Raw genomic sequence first — 6,022 nt, forward strand, 5'->3', positions numbered from 1 at the left:
TTTCTGTTTCCCTGTACAGTCCTTCCTGCCTCAGTGCCCAGGTATTCCTGGGTTACAAACCATAGAATCTACTGACCAGAAGCTGGGCTTATGCAGAGAGCTAGGCGCAGAGCTGTTTTTATTCTTCCCCAGCTGTGTGAACGTCACTCACTGTTTGAGGCTCAGTCTGTTTTTGTCTGAGAGATGAGGTTAAAACAACATACCAAACGGTGGTTATGTACTGTTGACAGGTGAGTTGTCATTGTGATGAAGGAGAATGCTGCACTTAGTTGATCACTCATGTGTGACTCTCTGACCTCATGGACTGTAGCCTGCCAAACTTCTCTGTCCATGGATTCTCCAGACAAGAACACTGCAAAGGGCTGCCATGCTCTCCTCGGTGAAGAAGAATAGCTCTCATTTTACCCTGGTTGTCCTGGGACAGAATCAGTCAGCTCTGGGATCTTTTTCCCTCTTTGTGGCTTGGCCAAGAGATGGCTCAGCAGATGTGACTTTGCTCAAAGGAAGAACAGGCTGAGACTGGAGGCTGAATTGCAGAGGTTCCCCCACTGCTGACAAGGCCACCTCGTCAGCCTGGGAGCACCACTGTCAACACAGACGCCTCGAGGTTCCCAGCGCCACCCCATTTACATGGACCCTCTCAGTGCTCACCCTCAGTGTCCCCTAGTGAGTCGGGAAACCTTAGAAGGTTGGCACCTTTGCTGGTTCGAGGTTTTCCTGTCACCTAAGCAGATTAGAGGTGTGTGTGGGTGTCCAGAATGCCTCTGCTTGTGAGCTTTCAACAGTCACTTGCACAGTAACCTCATGTTTTCTTTTACTCATCGGAGACTTCATTGTCCAGGGGAGCGGTGAGATTCTCTGCCAGCAGGCTCAGCATGGGGTTCACAGATCTGTCTTCAGAGTTTTCACAACTTCTTCAAATTCAATCCCACAAGAAAGTTGCCAGAGTAGTAGATGAGTACTTCCTTGTGTGCTCTCCACCTCTCAGATTTACCTCTTGTCTTTGTCACATTTTTGTGCACACATGCACTCTCCACAGAAAATCACTTTATTTCTCTGAATGATTTGAAAGTAAAAATAATTGCATTTTTAAGTCTCAGTGCAAGATCCTGTGTGAGAAAAGCTGGACTAGAGATTTCATTATACACTAATTTATTGGAGGGGGAGGAGATGGAGAGGGTTAACAATATTCTCTGTCCAGAAATAGGGCACCGTTAACTTTTGAAAAAGGTAGGCCAGGTCAAGTTCACACTGATCTAGGAGCCACATACTAAACTAATTGGTTGAACTCGAGAGGGTTTTTTTTATTTTTCAGTTTTATTTATTTTCAAGAGGGTTTTAAATGGCTCATGTGCAGTAAAGAGTATTGGGGAGCCTCCCTTCTCTATTTCTCTGGCAAACCCTCAGAATAAGGAGAGGGGAGCAGGACCTCTTCAGGTGGCTTACAGGAAGGGACAGATACATAGGTCATGTAGACTTCCTAAACAGCTTTGGGGAAAAAACACAAATAAAATTCTAAGGGGAAGCTTTATCCATAGAATAGTAAGAGGTGTTGCCAACTGGTATGATCCACTTGGGCAGTTTTGGGAAGGAGAACTGTGCCTCCCTCACCCCTCACTCCCCTGTGACACATGATCATGTCTTTCATATTTGTCTTGATTTGTCCAAAGTGGCAAGGAGGTCATTATTCCAGTTGGCTCTGGCCCTCTCCTAAACCCCTCCATCATGCTCAGGTAGCTCTGAAGTCCACCATGTGCCCTGACCTCCTGCACCCCTGCGTTTGTAGTGCAGCCTGGGGGGAAGGCAGGTGGGTAAAGTGCCCCCTTAGCTGTGAGATCTAGCAATAAAGCAGATACTGTATCTTAGTCCCTACAATGCCTTTGCGTATTTCTTAGCTCAACACTGGAGTTGGAGAGGGATGTAATTAACAGCCCCAGGATTTTAGTTACAAAGATGTATGTGCCTTGTTGAAGGAAAGTTGACCCAGATTAATGGTTTTGATTCTTCTTCACAACCATTCCAAGTTAAATGCTGTTAGCCATGTGGTGCAGGTCCTCCTGTATCTTTTCCTGTGTACAGACAGACACGTCTTGAGTTTCACTGGGGCCAGGGCCAAGGGGACAGATGAGCCCCGAGGGGCCCTGCTGTCCTGTGGTCTCGATAAGCCAGTTGTCAGATGGCCATGCAGAGGGGCTTGCCAGGCTGGGCTGGTCCCAGCACTCAGGAGAATCTGGTTTGGGAAAGGTGCAAAAAAACCAAACTGAAATAGTCTTAAGTATTGCTTTATTCATGTTGCAACACTTAAATGTTGAGAATAAATAGAAAAGTAGGAATTGAAAATGAGGAAGAAGAAAGATGGGTGGATGGTCTCAGAACAGATGGATGTGCTTTGTCACGCAGCCTTGCGGGAGACTGGAGGGCAGCCGAGCCTGGGGGCATGTCTCCTGCCCCCGGGAGGGGTTGGGGTGGAGGTGGGCCTCAGGGTGTTGGGTCTGGGAGTGATGGAGGTTAGACAAACCTGAGAGCTTGGTGTGTCCTTCATCTGATGTTCTCTAGCATGAAGTTATCCATGAGCAGAGCTGTAGCTCTGATCTGCACTTGTCTAGTGGGTCTGGCAGTGGTGGCATTGATATCCCCACCCCGTCCCACCCCTTTGGTGAGCATACACAGGAAAGACCACATGCTTGCCACCATGTGCATGGGTAGGAGACTACTCTGTTCTTTTATTCAGGGACCAGATCATCCTACCTTTCCTGGTGCCAGAGCTGGAGACACAAAGATGCCCCTAGGGGCAGGTTGGTCTGGTCCAATCAGAGGTTCCTGGTTGGACCTGTGTCACCAGCTTGGGACATGCTCTTTCATTTTTACTTTTCCAGTGATGCTCAGGCCTTTATGTCCATAAGTGATGAATCTTACATCAGTGCCTTCCTCTTTGATCACCCATCCCCTAAATGTCAAGAGAATTCCAAAGGTCAGTTTTTCCCAAGCTGGACTGGGACACCACACTAATTGTGGTGATCACAGTGTCGCTGACGAAAGTCCGTTGGCCTGCCTGCACTCTGGGGACACATGCATAGGGCTGCGGGGCACCCCGCTCTGGGCCCTGGAACTGCTCCCCTTGGCTGTCACTGTTCAGCCTTCCTTCCCTGGAGCAGGACATCTGCCAGGATCCTTGCAGGCTTCTGTCAGCTCTTCCCTTGAACCTTTTGGTTCTAATCTGGGCCGGCCACCAGGGTCTCTGCCCTTCTGCGGGGGGCAGAGCGGTGTCCCCTTCAGGGTCTTTCCTGCCATGTGCCTGCTTCAGGGCCATCCCAGACTACCCCCATGGCTGTCCCCAATTTCATCCTCTGGTTTCCTGTGCAGACTGGTCCACCCTGCCCCCTGGAATCCAGAGAGTGGCAGTCTTGGCTGAACCTCACAGTGTCTGCGGAACCTCACACAGTAAACCCCTTTCCCCACCTGGAAGAGCTTGCTGCTCTTAACCTCACATAGTCACAGCCAAGGGATTCTCCTGTAATAGTGAACATCCGTTCTGTCTCTAGCTTAGACTCAAATTCTCTAAGAATCATAGAAAGTAAATGGTGCTACCCTTCAGATACCCCCTTGTATTAATACCAGCCAGCATCCCTGCACGAGAAAAGGGCCACTCGAGGGGTAGTTGGAGGAGAGTTTATGAAAGGCTTGTCTGCCAAGGAGGGAGGAACTGAGTGGAGTTGGGTGACTGAAGCCCCAGCACGGAGCCTGGTGTGCAGCAGGTGCTTAATAATTACGAGGCACTGATGTGCACAGGTGGAACCTTCACAGTAGTTGGATGTGAGACCTGGCGGGGTGGTTCCTGGCTATCTTCAGAGGCGAAAAGGTGACTTGGTTCTGAATGTAGCTCCCAGACCTGACTTGCACGCTTGAGCAGAGATAACCCTCTTCTGAGCACTAAGGGCCAGATGTGACACTGGCTCCTACAAATGCCACCTGAGTCATCTCACGCACCAACAGACCTGTTCTTAGAGGGAGAGGCCTTGGTTACTTAATGTTGATGGTGGCAAGCGTGGGCCCTGGTGTTCCACAGTTTACTTGTCTTGACGTTTCTAGGTCTTGAGTACACACAGACATATTTGTCTGAACGTAGCCTACTGCATTCATCAGGGTGGTTTTAGTTGGAAATGATAGTTGTAACTCAGAACTAGCTCAGAGTTCATTGGCTTATGTAGCTGAGAACTCTGTGGAAAGGCTTCAGGCATTGATTCAGATGCTTAAACTGTGTTCTCTGGAATGCTTCATCTCTTGACCCTGCTTTCCTCTATTTTGGCTTCATTTTCAATTTTGGCATTTTCACATTTCAGCAGAGTGGCCAAACAGGAAGCTGTAAGTTATATCTTGGTAACTTGGTCACCCAGGGAAGAGGCCCCACTCTGCCCTGCCCTCCATTTTTGGCTTTAAGCACCACACACACAAAATCACTCTCACTGAAACTAAAATCAGTTTTCAGCAGGCTGCATTCATTCTGGCAGCTCTAGGGAAGAATCCATTTCTAAACCCTCTTGTTTTTTAACTTGAAGTGTAATCGACCTGTATTAGACCAACACTGTGTTAATTCCAGATGTACAGCAGGCTGCTGTAATATTTTTATGTTACAAAGTGATCACCAGAAGAGCCTTTTTGATGCTTCCCACAAAATCCCACGTTCACTGCTTCTGACTCACCCATCTTGAGCCCTGTGCGGCTCCCTGGACCAGTCACCATGGCTGGGAGGGTGAAGCCTGTCATTCATAGGCCTAGGTCACATGGTCCTGGGGAGGGGCCGTGGGTGAAGGTAAGTATCCTTCCAGTAAAACCTCAGGGACTCGAGTACAGGAGGGCGTACAGGAGCCTGTCACTGTCCGGGTTTTCCAGATTCACTGGTGTGTTTCCCTCCTCTTACCTCCCAGACTCGACTCCCTGCCACATACAGGCCTCCACACAGCTGTGCCGCCGTGCTCTCTGCCCCTACTGAGCCCTTGACATCTTCTGCCCTTTACGTGGAATGCCTTCACTGTTCCTCATTAAAAAAGCCCATTCAGCTCAGCGCAGAACTCTTATCTCTGAAGGGCCTGGTTTCTTGGGTGCAGAGCCAGTGCCTAGCTACATGGGTAGCCGCCTGTGGAAATCCCACACAACACACAACCCTAGACAGGCTTTTCTTAAGGAACAATTCAGGGACTTCCTTGGTGTGGTCCAGTGGTTAGAACTCTGCACTTCCACTGCAGGGGGCACTGGTTTAATCCCTGGTTGGGGAACTAAGATCCCACATTCCACTTGGTGCAGCAAAAAAAATAAATAATTCACATACCGTAAAATTCACCCTGTAAAAGTATAAAACTCAGTGCATTTAAGTATATTCACTGGGTTGTGCAAGCCACCACCGTCGATAACTGCAGAATATTTTCAAGGCCCCCAAAAGCAAGCCCAGACCCATAAGCAGTGTCTCCGTCCTCCTCCCCAGCTGTCGGCAGTCACCAGTCTGCCTTCTGATTCTGTGGATTTACCAGCTTTGGACATCGTGGGTGGATGGAATCACACAGCCTGGGGTCTTTCACTGACACACTATAGTGTTTCTGAAGTTTATCCTGTGGTAGCCTTCCTTCCCTTTTATGGCTGAACAACATTCTGTCATACGCATAGACCACATTTTCTTCATTTCTGTCAGATGATGAATGTGGTTATTTTGACATTTGGGTAATTATGAATACAGCTGCTGTAAATGACATGAAAGGTTTTTTTTTTTTTTTCCTCTCCAGGCAGCATGTGGGATCTTTATTCCCCCACCAGGGTTTGAACCCATGACCCTGCAATGGGAGTGCAGTCTTAACCACTGAACTGCCAGGGAAGTCTGGAAAGCTTTTCTCGTTAGGAAAGTGTGACCTGTAGGAAAAACAGCACCAACTCATGCTGCAGACCCTGCTCCCCAGGGGCCAGAGGCTCCACAGCTACACATTGGGATGGTGGATGTGGCAGGAGGGTCAGGGGAAGGGGCTGGTAAGGGAGA

The sequence above is a fragment of the Capra hircus genome, chromosome 21, assembly GCF_001704415.2.
Source record: "Capra hircus breed San Clemente chromosome 21, ASM170441v1, whole genome shotgun sequence".
Taxonomy (NCBI): domain Eukaryota; kingdom Metazoa; phylum Chordata; class Mammalia; order Artiodactyla; family Bovidae; genus Capra; species Capra hircus.